Below are 15000 nucleotides of genomic sequence, written 5' to 3' on the forward strand. Positions count from 1 at the left end.
CAGCCAGGACGCCGCGCGGCTCGGTCTCCAGAAACCAGATGAGTCGCTCCTGCTCTGCGCTGGAGTCTGTTAGCCGCGGGTCAGGCCGGAGAACAGGCTCGTCATCGAGCTTCTGAACACGCTCCAGCGCTCGCCGTCCAACCTCAGGAGCCTTGTTTTTCACCGTGAAACGAGAGCAACTAAGGACGGCATGGGGCGGCACCAAAACACAATTTATAAAAAAAAAAAACGATGTAATCGCCCTCTGCCAACGGCAACTTCTACATTACATTACAGGCATTTGGCAGACGCTCTTATCCAGAGCGATGTACAACAAAGTGTGTAACCATAACCAGGAACAAGTATGACGAAACCCCTAGAGAGAAGAACTTCTAGCCCTCCCTGGGGTGGAGTTTTCGGGGCCGTGGTCAGAAGGCTCTTTGGGAGACGGATGTCGGGACGTAGAGCACATCTGCCCGGTTCATATCCCGCTGCTCTGTCCGGTTTACCCCAAAAACGCGTCGTTATACAGGAACAGGGGAAAACGAAACCAGAGAACGAGGGCACGACTGCAGCCCCCCCCCCCCCCCCCGCCCCCCCTTCCCCACTGTGGATTTGATGGCTTTGTGATTGACAGGAAAGGGTGTGACACTAATGGAGTGAGTAATGAGGTTGTGTGTTTGTGGTGAATGCCCGTGGATAGGGGTCACGGAGGGCACTACACAGAGGCCTGCCGCGAGTCGCCAGGTCCATTCTGATGAGCGTTGGGCCGCGCTGAGAGAGAGGCAGTCTGAGCGTGTGCAGTCTCAGCGCTGAGAGAGAGGCAGTCTGAGCGTGTGCAGTCTCAGCGCTGAGAGAGAGGCAGTCTGAGCGTGTGCAGTCTCAGCGCTGAGAGAGAGGCAGAGCGTGTGCAGTCTCAGCGCTGAGAGAGAGGCAGTCTGAGTGTGTGCAGTCTGAGCATGTGCAGTCTCAGCGCTGAGAGAGAGGCAGTCTGAGCGTGTGCAGTCTCAGCGCTGAGAGAGAGGCAGTCTGAGCGTGTGCAGTCTCAGCGCTGAGAGAGAGGCAGTCTGAGCGTGTGCAGTCTCAGCGCTGAGAGAGAGGCAGTCTGAGCGTGTGCAGTCTCAGCGCTGAGAGAGAGGCAGAGTGTGTGCAGTCTCAGCGCTGAGAGAGAGGCAGTCTGAGCGTGTGCAGTCTCAGCGCTGAGAGAGAGGCAGTCTGAGCGTGTGCAGTCTCAGAGACCCGGACCGGCCCGTAGCCTGACTGCAGCTGCCTGCCTTCCCAGGCTGGCACACACACAAATGCACACACACACACACACACACAGACACACACACACGCACACACACACACACACATACACACACGCAGATGCACACACAGACACACACACACGCACACACACACACACACATACACACACACAAATGCACACACACACACACACACAGACACACGCACACACGCACACATACACACACGCAGATGCACACACACACACACACACCCCCACACACACATACACACACACACATACACACACACAAATGCACACACACACCCCCACACACACACACACACACCCCCACACACACGCACACACACACATACACACACACAAATGCACACACACACCCCCACACACACACACACACACACACACGCACATACACACACGCAGATGCACACACACACACACACAGATGCACACACACACACACACACACACATACACACACACAGATGCACACACACGCACACACACACGCACACCTTGGTCGTATCTTGGGGGAATGGGCTTAAAGCTGGGTTGTGAGCATGGCCATCATCCTCTGCAAGCCTAAATATATTTTATCATTTTTCATTAAAATGTATTTCATTATTTTCTTTTTTTCAAATCAAAATGCTAGAGTGCTGGGACGTTTCCTCTGTTTTCAGAAGATTGCAGCAATTTGTCTTTGATAAGTGCAGCCTCAAAGTGATGCTTTTAAAAAAGGGCTGAAATTATTTCAGAACAGATGAGAGTGAAAAATAATGAGGAAATTCAGGGAGATCAGGCGCAGTGTAATCTCATTCAGTAAATGCATATTTTCAGTGACAATTTATTAAACATTATAAGGGAGCCTAATGGCTTCATCCAGCCTGATATATTGGGCAGAAATGTGCTGTTCCTTTCGTCACCTGATGAAACGAATTCATTATTTTCCATTCGGATAAGCAGTAGAAGAGTCAAGGCCTTTCACACACACACACACGCACGCACGCACGCACACACACACACGCACACATACTCACATACACACACACACGCACACACACATACTCACCCACTCACACGCACACAAAGATAGCAGGGAATTATAATGTAGGCAGAGGTCTTGTTAGAATTAACTACCAAGAATTCACCAAATTCACCTCGTTCCATGTATGGGTATGCAGTATGTCTGTATTCTTCATTTGTCACTTTTGTGTATTTGCAGTATTTGCCGGATTTAACCACACGTGCAGTTGATATTAGGACATATCCATCCATCCGTTATCTATACCCGCTTATTCCTGGTCTGGGTCGTGGGGGTGCTGGAGCCTATCCCAGCATGCATTAGGCAAGAGGCAGGAACACACCCTCGACAGGTTGCCAATCTATCTCAGTGTTAAGACATAATAATCTCTTCCAATGTAAAATATGTAAAACTATTGCAAAATATATCAATTATTGCAACTTTCTTCTCGGGGGATATATCTAAATATAACATGAGGAAAATCAAGAATAAAATTCTAATGTATTGCAATGTAAATATATTTGGAGTGATTATAAATATTAATATGCATTATTCAATGGGTTATGTATTTTCCAGTATGCAGCAATATGATATTGGTGTGTAAGGGAAAATAAACATTTCTGAATTCCTCATAATGGACCTTTCTTAAATTATTCTTAGGTTTGTTCTTAAAAATGTTCCAACGAAAGACCAATATGGGATTCATGACACATGTGCACACCTTTGTTTTTGTGCATATGCCAGGTGTGTGAGATGATGAATGCTGGCTGTTTGTAAATTTTATGTGCAATCCTGTTCATGTGATTTGCATAAGGAAACAGCCATGAACAAATACAGATAAGACAAAAATGATGAATGCCAAAATGTTCTTGGAAACGTTCTTGCAAATAGTTTACGATCAAATGTGATCATATGCATGTTTTGTGAATGAGGCCCACTGGGAGTTTTCTGTATGTATGACTGAGAAGAGCTGCCCTTGAAAGTCCTGATTCGGTCTTTTAGATACGCGGTATTTAGAAGGAAAAGCCTTCAAAACAACACTTCTGTCTTCAGGCCAACTTCATGCCATTTGCTGATCTGAAACCAATTTTTTATTTTTCAATTTTTAAAAATAATTATTTATTTTCTGCATAATGTTTCCTGTCTGCCGTGAGACTATTCTCTTCCACGACGTTAAGAAGCAGATCATATTCCGCTGTAGGAATTCAATTTCTTCTCCTTGCCCGTCTAATGAATGCATTATGTACTTGGCACAAGGGATGTCTGAAAGTGATTTTGAGAGCGAGTGAAAATCGTTCTTTCCCCCCTCCATTTTAACAGTAAAATCAAAGGCACTAGCTTCAATGCCAGCACTGCCACATCGGCCATTTCAGCAAAAATATTCCCACTGGTACTCAGGGGAAATTTCCTTTTGCACAGCCTCTGTAAACAGTTCATTATCATCATTAAAATCAAAGCTAAATAAGGGAGATGCAAATTTTTTTTTTTTTTACCAGAAATGTGGAAAAAAATATGCTTTGTCTTCAGTATTTAGAATCACCAGTGCTTTGATGTAGTTGCCACCAGGCAGGGAATCATTAATTACAATGTTCAGAATGGCATTAGTAAATGCACCCAGAAAAACTGTCGGTGTTAAAAAAAATACTGTAAGAATAGGTCATCCCGCTGCTGATAGACCTTATGAGTCAGACAGCATACAATGTTTAATACTCAGTGCTGAATGTACTCTGCTGGACTCATATTGGCTCTGATTGGATGTCTGATAGCAGCTTATATGAGTCCAAAATTCAACTCTGTGATGTGAATGGACTCAATCAGAACCGAAAGTAGTTTTTCCAGCGCGAACTTGAGAGAAGCGGTGGAGGAGACGGAGAGGCTGTTTGGCTTTCTGTCAGAGATGGAACAGCACGCAGAGACGCAGCCAAGGCAGATACAGACAGTCAGACCCGGACGGCCCGGGACCAGAGCTGTCCTGTAGTGTTCGTTTGCGCCGTCATGGAAACCAGCCCTTCCTCTTCGTCCTAGTGCACAGTGTGCTGAACCTCGCAATCAAACAGCGAACGTTTCAGTCTTAGACCTTCATCAGCGTCTGAACGTACAAAGAAGATCCAAGGTTAGAAACCACACAGGGCCCCAGCAGTAACGGAGTTACATCACAATATGCTTCACAGAACGCCCACCCCCCACCCCCATCCTGAACCCCTGCAATGCCAAAGGCGACAGCGGCAGGTAACGCTCCCCTAGGTGATTCTGCTCCGCCCAGAAGACTCCACTGTGCTATTTATAGTGATTTTTCTTTTTCTTTTTTAATCCCGAGAATCGGTACGGTAAACATGGAATCCGTTTCCATGGCACTGTACATCACATTCAGTTAAGATCTTCGCCGTGTCTCGTTCATACCCTTCCCAGAAGCCCCGGCGATGTTTCCCCAGGTTCGCTGTAATGGAAGACCACCACCACCAGGAATCATGATTCCTGAGGCTGTTTCACTGCCTGGTGGATATTTCTGTGCAGTTACTGCTGCCGGACCCAGGAGAGATCTGAGAATCCATATGGCCATGAAAACCACACAGGGGTCAAATATCTGAAAATATATCTCAAATATTATAACCCTTTACTGTTATATAAAAAAAGTGCCGGATATTTTAAGAGAAACATTGAGCAAAAGCCAGAGTCTAGACATCAGGACGGTTGTAAATCTATGCTGAGGGACGTTTTCACACAAATGGACCAGGTTAGCCCCAGTATAGCTCAGGCTTTATCTGGGTGTAGTCTGCCTGCATCCTAGTCTGCTAGAAAACTTCCCCTTTTCAAACACGGGGCAATTATACCTTTTGTTGAAAATCCTCAGGTTTCTCAGGAGAGATTTCAGATTTTAATGGCATCTGAAGAGTTGGTTATTTGGGATACATGTTTGACCCCAGTCCGATACACATCTCTGGCCTGGAGAACTCGGACTATCTGGCAGAACTGCAGCGGTTGTATCACATAGCACCTATACATCCATTAAGCATATGGACTGAACCAGAGAATATACAATCCTCAGGTAATCTGGATGTAAGCCACGCCTGTATCCCCCTCACTATTTATAACACAGGTGACTACCTGTGTGTCAGTCTGAGCACAGTATCAGACTCAATATGACTGACATGGACTGACTCAGACATAGAAATAGGGTCCCAGTGACATAGACACCCTGCAGCATAGATTCCCTGTTACATAGACTCCCAGTGACATAGACACCCTGCAGCATAGATTCCCTGTTACATAGACTCCCAGTGACATAGACACCCTGCAGCATAGATTCCCTGTTACATAGAGTCCATGTGACATAGACTCCCAGTGACATAGAAATCCTGCAGCATAGATTCCCTGTTACATAGAGTCCCTGTGATGCAGTTGCTCTATGGCAGACTCCCTGTGACATAGACGTCCTGTAAGTCTGGGGTAAGTCTGGCTCATTATTATGCTCCAGGTCCCTCCTGTCTCAGACGAGTACCTGTCAGCAGTGAGTACCTGAGCGGAATATCGGTTGGCCTCCCTCCTGCAAGGGCTCTGGAATGCATTTACACCCCACAAGACCTGAGGACATGCTCCACCGAGTTCTGTCTCTCTGTTTGTCTCTCTGTCTGTCTCCATCTCTCCATCTCTCCCCCTCTCTCTGTATCTCTGTGTCTCTCCCTGTCTGTCTCCATCTCTCCATCTCTCCCCCTCGCTCTGTCTCTCTGTATCTCTCCCTGTCTGTCTCCATCTCTCTATCTCTCTCTATCTCTCCCCCTCTCTCTCCCTCACCCTGTTTTTCTCTGCCTGTCTCTCTGTTTGTCTCTCTGTGTCGCTCCCTGTCTGTCTCCATCTCTCTATCTCTCTCTATCTCTCTCTCTCCCTCTCTCTCCCTCACCCTGTTTTTCTCTGTCTGTCTCTCTGTTTGTCTCTCTGTCTCTCTGTGTCTCTCCCTGTCTGTCTCCATCTCTCTATCTCTCTCCCTCTCTCTGTATCTCCCTCCCTCACCCTGTTTTTCTCTGTCTGTCTCTCTGTATGTCTCCTCTTTTTCCCTCTCTCTCAAACTGTTTTCTCTCTCACACACGCTGTCTCTCTCTCTCTGTCTGTCTGTCTGTCTCACAGTTTGTTTCTGATATATAATAATATAAAAGATGAGCAGTATAAAGATGTCAGAAGCTAAAGGTTAATCATTTCAGCTAGGCCTGTAAAGTCTTGGGGTTATGGGAATCTGTGCCTGGGAAGAGCAGATGTTGAAAGGTGTCCTACACAAGCATGGGTCATAGATGTAACTGAAATACTTTAACTCTTTGTATGCTGGTGAGAAATTGAAAAGGCTGCTGCAAATCCCTGAGAATGTCCAATGAATATGATTAAGCAAAATATACAGTCGTATGAAAGAGGAATGTTGCTGCTGAAAATAGATATCGATTTTAAAATTGCCAATACTAGGTGAGAATTTTATGGGTGTTTGAAAGGTCAACTTTTTAAATCCTGGAACTAAGCTGTCGAGTGAGAATTGTAGGATCATCAATGAGCAATATATTCTTTGTGTAAAATAGTGTAAGAGGAAATTTCTCCACTACACAGGAAATTGACAAAGGGCCGATCTTTTCAAATGATTCAGTGTATATGGATTATAATATCTCTAAAATGAAAATAACACATTGTATATTGACTGCCCACTAATGCTTTAAAAAGAATAATTTGATTACCATGTTCTTCAATTGGAACAGTACGTGTGAAGGAAATGGTTTTCAAGGTTCTAAAAGCAAATACTAAAAAATTACAAACAAAACGGTGTAAAAACCTAAACTTCGCACAATGGTGGGGAACGAGGAAGGTCATACCAAAATTAAACTGCCTTTAAAAGTGTTTAAACACACTTTTCAAATCAGTCATATAATCTGTTTCTTTACACAGCAGTTTGGGATTCTCTTAGAGAACCATATTTTACACAATGTGACATTTAATAAAGCCAACTGGTCTGCACTGAGAGAGAAAATACATTTTATTCCTTCTCTATCATTGTTTTCTTTAATAATCATTCATTTCCTTTTTTATTTATGTGGACTTGAAAAGTGAGAGAAAGTGAGAGAGAAAAAGGGAGAGAGAGAGTGGTGATAAAGGGATAGGCACAGGAGGAGAGAGAAGGAAAGAGAGAGGACAAAGAGCAAGAGCAGAGATAGGTGGAGAGGGATGAGAGGAGAGAGAAAGAGGGGTAAGAGAGAAATAAAGAGAGAAAGAGAGACAGTCAGACGCATAGAGTGTGTGTATAATCTGCATGAGGGAAGGCAATAGCTCCAGTCGTTCTCCTCTGTGGAGTGAGTGCATCTTCAGCTCTGACAGGAACAGGTTATAACTGCTCCGCTTCTGCTTCTGCTCCGGTTATAACTGCTCCGCTTCTGCTTCTGCTCCGGTTATAACTGCTGCTGCAGGAGTTTCATCTCTCTGGGAGCCTGTTCGTCCCCTGTGATCACGAGATCTGTAAAAGCTGAAATATTCAGAACTTTCCTCTCTCCGACGGCTTTGTGATGGACAGTCCCCACCCCCACCTGCCGCTCGGTGGTATTCCCAAACCGTTGGCCTCGCTCAGGCTGTTGTATTTTTGTGGTTTCATGTTATAAGTTTAAGGAATTATGTTTCTCTTCTCCGGGCTTGTCATGATGCAATCTTGTACGTGTTCTGAATCTGTACAGTGGTTTTTGGTTAGCATGGTTAACTCACTCTAGTACTTTAGCAATGCTCGCTGGTCTGGGGATGCTGTTAGCCAAGGCCTGTCGCTGTTGCTCTTATTAATAACGTTTCTCCTGTGTTATAACTGTCTTGTAACTGTGTTGTAACTGCATTATAAGTCACTCTGGATAAGAAGATCTGTGAAGTGAATGTGCCATTTGAGATTGTTCAGAATTTCTCGCTGGTTTGCATTACTTGGCATGCTCCTGCTGTGCAGTCTCCCATGCGTGCACACGCTGCTGGATTCTCCTTTTTTGTTTGGGAAACTGCTGCTCTCCCTACTCCAGTTTCATCTGGAGGCTGACTGTTTATTCAAGTGTGCTGCTGTTTGATCTGTCATTCACTGTTTAAAAAAAAAAAAAAATCTATTTACAGGCAACATCAGCTACCATTCTTTTTCTGACAAGACCAGCCCCCTGTCAGCTGTGCAGTGTCAAATCATACCGAACAGATTGGGATTCTGTTCCTTATAGAATCTTTTATTTTTATTTAATTAGAGCAAGTGCCTCTTAATTAGACACAGGAACATAGTTAGAAGTTATCGTTTTAAGACCTAATTTAATTATTTCTTTCACACTTGTCCGGTTCCAGATGGTGAGGAGAAACGGACCTGTGGAACTAATCGTTTAATGAGTCAGAAAGGTGTTTTAGTGGAACAGTTGGATACCAAGCTTTGTGAATGATACTGTCACCAGCCAGCAGGGGGCGATAGTTGGGGAGGCCAGGTGAAAAATGTATATTTGTACACCCCCTTGTAGTGCAAAGAGAAGTTTGTGAAATTAGTTTCTTACAATCTGAGATTAGCAATATTAGTCAAGATGATGGTTGAATTTGCTTGAATTTGAATTTCCACCTCCAGTTGACTCTACCTACACTTTTGCACTTGTGCTATAAGGTTATGAGCAGTCTGGTCAGGCTCATAGTACTGTAAGGTTATGAGCAGCCTGGTCAGACTCATAGTGCTGTAAGGTTATGAGCAGCCTGGTCAGGCTCATAGTGCTGTAGGGTTATGAGCAGCCTGGTCAGGCTCATAGTGCTGTAAGGTTAGGATCAGCCTGGTCAGGCTCATAGTGCTGTAGGGTTATGAGCAGTCTGGTCAGGCTCATAGTGCTGTAAGGTTATGAGCAGCCTGGTCAGGCTCATAGTGCTGTAAGGTTATGAGCAGTCTGGTCAGGCTCATAGTGCTGTAAGGTTATGAGCAGCCTGGTCAAGCTCATAGTGCTGTAAGGTTATGAGCAGCCTGGTCAGGCTCATAGTGCTGTAAGGTTATGAGCAGCCTGGTCAGGCTCACAGTGCTGTAAGGTTAAGACCCTGACAAGTGAAGCCAAAGTACTTCTTGTTGTTCTTCTCAAATAATTCATTGTAAGGATTGACTCAAGTATAATTGAAATAAGAAAATATTCAACCTCAATAGATGATTACATTAAAATAAGTTTTTTTTAAATACAGTATTTTACAAAAATAGCATATGGCAATTTTGTACAGTTTCAGAAACTCTTCAGTTCAGGAGAAAAAAGTATGATTGCCAAATGTTAAGGGTGTTAAATTGTCCTGTAATGACTTTGTTTGAGCTGTGCGATTTCCGCTTGTCACCGTCTGCATCTTGGAAACAGCGTGACACTCTGACATCTCTGAAGTCACATCCCCTTTTCAGCGATTGCTATTTCGGGCATTTGCGTGACTAATTACGCGCTCGTTAGGACGACTCAGGTGGCTGACATTTGCGTGTTCATCAAGCTGTTCAGCAGGTGACTCTGTTTGGAAAGAGAGCATTTTCAAACCTTTTTACGTTCACACGTAACCAAGTACACAAACGCACAAATTGAACAGCAGAGAACAGAGGGGGTTAAACAAGGACAATTGATCATTTAATGTGCGTTTCGTCATAGTTCAATTACTTTTTCTAAATCCTCTGTACCTGAGTAACTTTGAGGATTATGCCGTAACCCGCTGATTCAGGAGTGAGGTTGTTATCAGGTGAAAAGTGAGACTGCAGACGTCCCGGACAGGTGAGAAGTGAGTCTGAGCCTCTTCGGTGCGTCACATGACCGTACGCACGCCTCTCGATCGCAGTGAGCCACTTAATGAAAAGCGAAACCCAGCGTGGGGCCTGACGAACGCGGTGAGATATGAATCTCAGCGGTAATGGCGCTGACCCGAGCGTTAGCGCCTCGCTCGCGTGCTGGCAGCGTTAAGCCGGGCGAAGATAAGAAGAATAAATCGAGACGATAAAAATGAGCCGTTAAGTACGTCTGAAAGCGCTGCTGCTCCCTGTCGGCCGCCCACAGAGAACAGCAGTGTGTCAAACGCCTTTATAGAGGACCGCCATGCTACAGGACCGCCATGCTACAGGACCGCTATTCTATAGGACCGCTATTCCACAGGACCGCTATGCTACAGGACCGCTATGCTACAGGACCGCTATGCTACAGGGCAGCCATTCTACAGGGCAGCCATGCTACAGGGCAGCTATGCTATAGGGCAGCCATGCTACAGGACCGCCATGCTACAGGACCGCCATGCTACAGGGCAGCTATGCTACAGGGCAGCTATGCTACAGGGCAGCTATGCTACAGGACCGCTATGCTACAGGACTGCTATGCTACAGGACCGCCATGCTACAGGACTGCCATGCTACAGGACCGCTATGCTACAGGACCGCTATTCCACAGGGCAGCCATTCTACAGGGCAGCCATGCTACAGGGCAGCCATGCTACAGGGCAGCTATGCTATAGGGCAGCCATGCTACAGGACCGCTATTCCACAGGGCAGCCATTCTACAGGGCAGCCATTCTACAGGACCGCCATGCTACAGGACCGCCTTGCTACAGGACCGCTATGCTACAGGACCGCTATTCCACAGGGCAGCCATTCTACAGGGCAGCCATGCTACAGGGCAGCCATGCTACAGGGCAGCTATGCTATAGGGCAGCCATTCTATAGGACCGCTATACTACAGGACCGCTATTCTATAGGACCGCCATTCTACAGGACCGCCATTCTACAGGGCAGTTATTCTGCAGGACCGCCATTCTACAGGGCAGTTATTCTACAGGGCAGCCATGCTACAGGGCAGTTATTCGGCAGGGCAGCCATTCTACAGGGCAGCTGATCTACATGCTTGTTTTATTTTCTGTATTTCTGTTTCTGTATGACTAATTTCTACTGGGGTTTACTCCCAGTATAGTCCTCTCTCATTCTCTGTGCTGTTGCCATGCTCAGTGGTGCATCGTGGGTAAGGGCTGTCCTGTATCCGGATGCTGTATCTGCTGTGGAACGGGTTTTTCTGCTGGCTGGATCCAGACAGGACTCACATTACAGCCTGTCATTCAGTGGGAGACGGGCATACTGTGATTTTAACAAGGCTTTTTAAGGGCGGAAAGCTGGTTTGAAGGAACGCAGCTCTTATACCCTTTTGAAATGGAGCGCACTTCTGGGAATAAATGTCTCGTACCGAAAGACTCACTGCCACCCTGACTTGCCGCTGAAGTCTGCTAGCTTTAAGATCCGTCTCTTTCTGAGTGACAGACATGGCTTCAGGGGGAGAGTAAGAATCAATTAGATGTCACAAATCAAAATTCCAGGGAAGATGACAGAAATATCAGCTGGATGAATTAATCTGGTGTCCAGGCTTGAACATTCCACATATTGACAATTTAGAAAGCATGCTGTCTCCACCTTAGTCTTCATCATCATCATCATCATCATCATCATCATCACCACATTTGTTTGTAGCAACAACACAGTCAGAAAAATGCAAAGCAGGGTTGTCCTTTATTTTATCTATTTTTTTTGGAGGGGGGGGGGGGGGGGCGGGAATAACCAATTCAGTCTTTTTGTTTTTGGAAGCGGGGTTAAATTTAAGCATTCTAACCATATATTAGCACCTATGCACAGCCAGAGCGATTTAAGCATCACAGATGGGATTCAGTCTCATCAGTTTGCTTATAAGCTCCCCCATACACCCCCACACCCCACCCCCACCCCCACCCCCATCCCCACACCCACCCCCACCCCCACACCCACCCCCACGCCTGACACATCAAAGCTATTTGAGGCAATATTGTAAGACTGAACATTCAGCAATGTTGAGCTTATTTGTACCAATGAGCAAGAGGTACACAGGTCACATGACTGGAGAGCGCATTCTGATAACCCCGCCTGACCCTGAACCTGCAGTGTAGAACACCCAGTGATGAAACAACACTGAAACATATAATAGTGGCAAAAATGAAATTAACAAATATAAAGCAAAGTTCACAAATGGAATTAACAGTAATTTCTTGCGGGGGGGGGGGGGGGGGGGGTTGGCCTTACAATAAATAACTCCTCTTGTTTGATTTTCCATTTCCAGGCCTTTCTCCCTGCATCTCTCTCTCTCCCTCTCTCTCTCTCTCTCTCTCACTCTCTCTCTCCCTCTCTCTCTCTCTCTCTCTCTCTCTCTCTCTCAGCTCACAGCTCTGTTTAATTAGTGTTCAGTGTCACCCACTCTTAGGAGAGAGAGTGCTGGTGGATCCACTGCGTCCTCTCCTCTCCTCTCCTCTCCTCTCCTGTCCAGATAGATCAGATCCATTATCTGCACCGCGCTGAGAATCTTTACCCGGCAACAGTGATGTAATTATGAGTTCTTCATTAGACACGAGAGTGGCCCTGTTACAGTAAACGATGCTGATTTGTGTGTCGGGGGTTGGGCTGGATCAGTGCGGCTGAGTTGCGACAGCAGTAATCTCTTCTTTTCATAACGGCGGCGAGCTCAGCCCCCCAACCACTAAAACCGGAGTTCTGAGCAGGAGTTCTGATATTGGCAGGTTTCTTATTGGAAGGAAAATTGAGGAGAATCTTTCAGGAGCCAAGCATTCTGTCACCACAGTGTAGATGAAGCCGTTCTGTACGTTGCGCACAGACAGTGATATTTATGTGTCAGTTGAAATTGGACATGAGCCATCTCCTGCAACCATGTGCAAATTGTTAGTGTTAAACAGTTTAACCTTCAGGGTCCAAGTTGAACTATGCAGTTGTTCCCTGCACTTGGACCGGTACTTCTCTCTAGGGTTTTCGTCATACTTGTTCCTGGTTATGGTTATACACTTTGTTGTACGTCGCTCTGGATAAGAGCGTCTGCCAAATGCCTGTAATGTAATGTAATGTAATTTGTAGTGCCTTACTGGACCTGACGGGAAACAAATGGATCTTTAGTATGACGGGTTTCAAAAACGATTCACAATGAGCCAAAACATTAGGTTCTTGATGTCCTGTTGAAGTCAGAATATGACTGGAATATTGTCATGTAACCCCCCCCCCCCCCCCCCCCCCCCCCCCCCCCCCCCCCCACACACACATATTTAACATACAAGGCACACAATTGTTGTTTATGTGTCGTAATTTGAATTACAAATTCAGCAGCCACATAACAAATCCGACAGCCAAACCAAAGTAGTGTGCAGTATGTGCAGAGATGCTGCAGAGAACATTAGAGTTTCTAATCTCTCTGTGCAGATCTGAGCAGGACAGCAGCATTCCATAAAGGCTCAGGTGCACAGGTGAACAGAGTGTTCATTTCTTCAGAATTTTTTATAATAGCGCATAACAACACTGCATTAAACATGAAATAATACAAAGAGAGAGAGGTCTGCCAAGAACAATACATTTGACTCCCCTTCATAAAAAATAAAAAAGTCACAATGGATATGGGTGACTGTTTGCTGCTTTAACCGGATGTCTGTTGAAAAAAAAAAAACACTATTGTATTGCCGTGGTGACGCATAATGCAGAACGATGCTTGTTAATACCGGGGGTGTTTATTTAAAGCAGCTCCGCTGCCCCCCCGCGGTACCCCCGCTGCCCCCCCGCTGGGCCCCGCTGCCCCCCCGCTGGGCCCGGCAGCGGTAATTAAAATGCCGCAGTCGTGCCGCAGGTTCATACCGCTGCACACCTGCCAGTCACGCTTTCATCGCCATGGCGACGACTGTCACCTGGCCTGGGATTTACAGCCGATCCCAGAGTTTATTATGTAAGAGGGGGGTGAACAATTACATGTAGTTATGATGGGGTCTGAAGTATTCAAATAAAATGAGCCTGGTCTGGTCTCCTTTTTTTGCGATTCCCATCCATATAATTGAAAAACAAGTTTAAATTGGTGGTATAAAAGCACAATAATTGTGATTTCACAGCCCCTCTATAGACCCAATTAAGCACAGAGTGTGTTAGCAGGGGCCATCTTGGCTTTATTGGGCAATCATTGGAGTAATAGAGACACAAACAGGTGTCTCAGCTGGGTGCAAATACTAGCTCGCTCCTCTCTGCGCAGAAATAAAATAGCCATTCAGCATCATTGACTACATGCCAATGTTTGCAACAGTGTAATTATCACCAGCAGGAATACTAAAAACATTGGGTCTGCAGTGAGATGGATTTGAGCAGGGGTGGAACATTAAATCAAAAAGTGGAGAAGTAGGCAAATGCTGAAACAGGAAGTAGAACATCAGGAGAATACCAGCACAGGAAGTAGAACCTCAGGAGAATACCAACACAGGAAGTAGAACCTCAGGAGAATACCAACACAGGAAGTAGAACCTCAGGAGAATACCAACGCAGGAAGTAGAGTCTCAGGAGAATACCAACACAGGAAGTAGAGTCTCAGGAGAATACCAACACAGGAAGTAGAACCTCAGGAGAATACCAACACAGGAAGTAGAGTCTCAGGAGTATACCATCACAGGAAGTAGCGTCTCAGGAGAATACCAACACAGGAAGTAGAACCTCAGGAGAATACCATCACAGGAAGTAGAGTCTCAGGAGAATACCAACACAAGAAGCAGAGCCTCAGAACCTCAGGAGAATTTTGAAAAAGAAAGTGGAACCCCGGAGATTGCTGAAACAGGAATTCCACAGGAAGTGGAATTCTGGAGTAGGACCCCAGAACTGCCACAGAGCCAGAGATGAGCCAGGCTGGAGATCTCACACAGGCCCGTCAGGGGCCAGTGCAGAGTGAGCCAGGCTGGAGTGACACCC

The sequence above is a fragment of the Anguilla anguilla genome, chromosome 12, assembly GCF_013347855.1.
Source record: "Anguilla anguilla isolate fAngAng1 chromosome 12, fAngAng1.pri, whole genome shotgun sequence".
NCBI classification, from domain to species: Eukaryota; Metazoa; Chordata; class Actinopteri; order Anguilliformes; family Anguillidae; genus Anguilla; species Anguilla anguilla.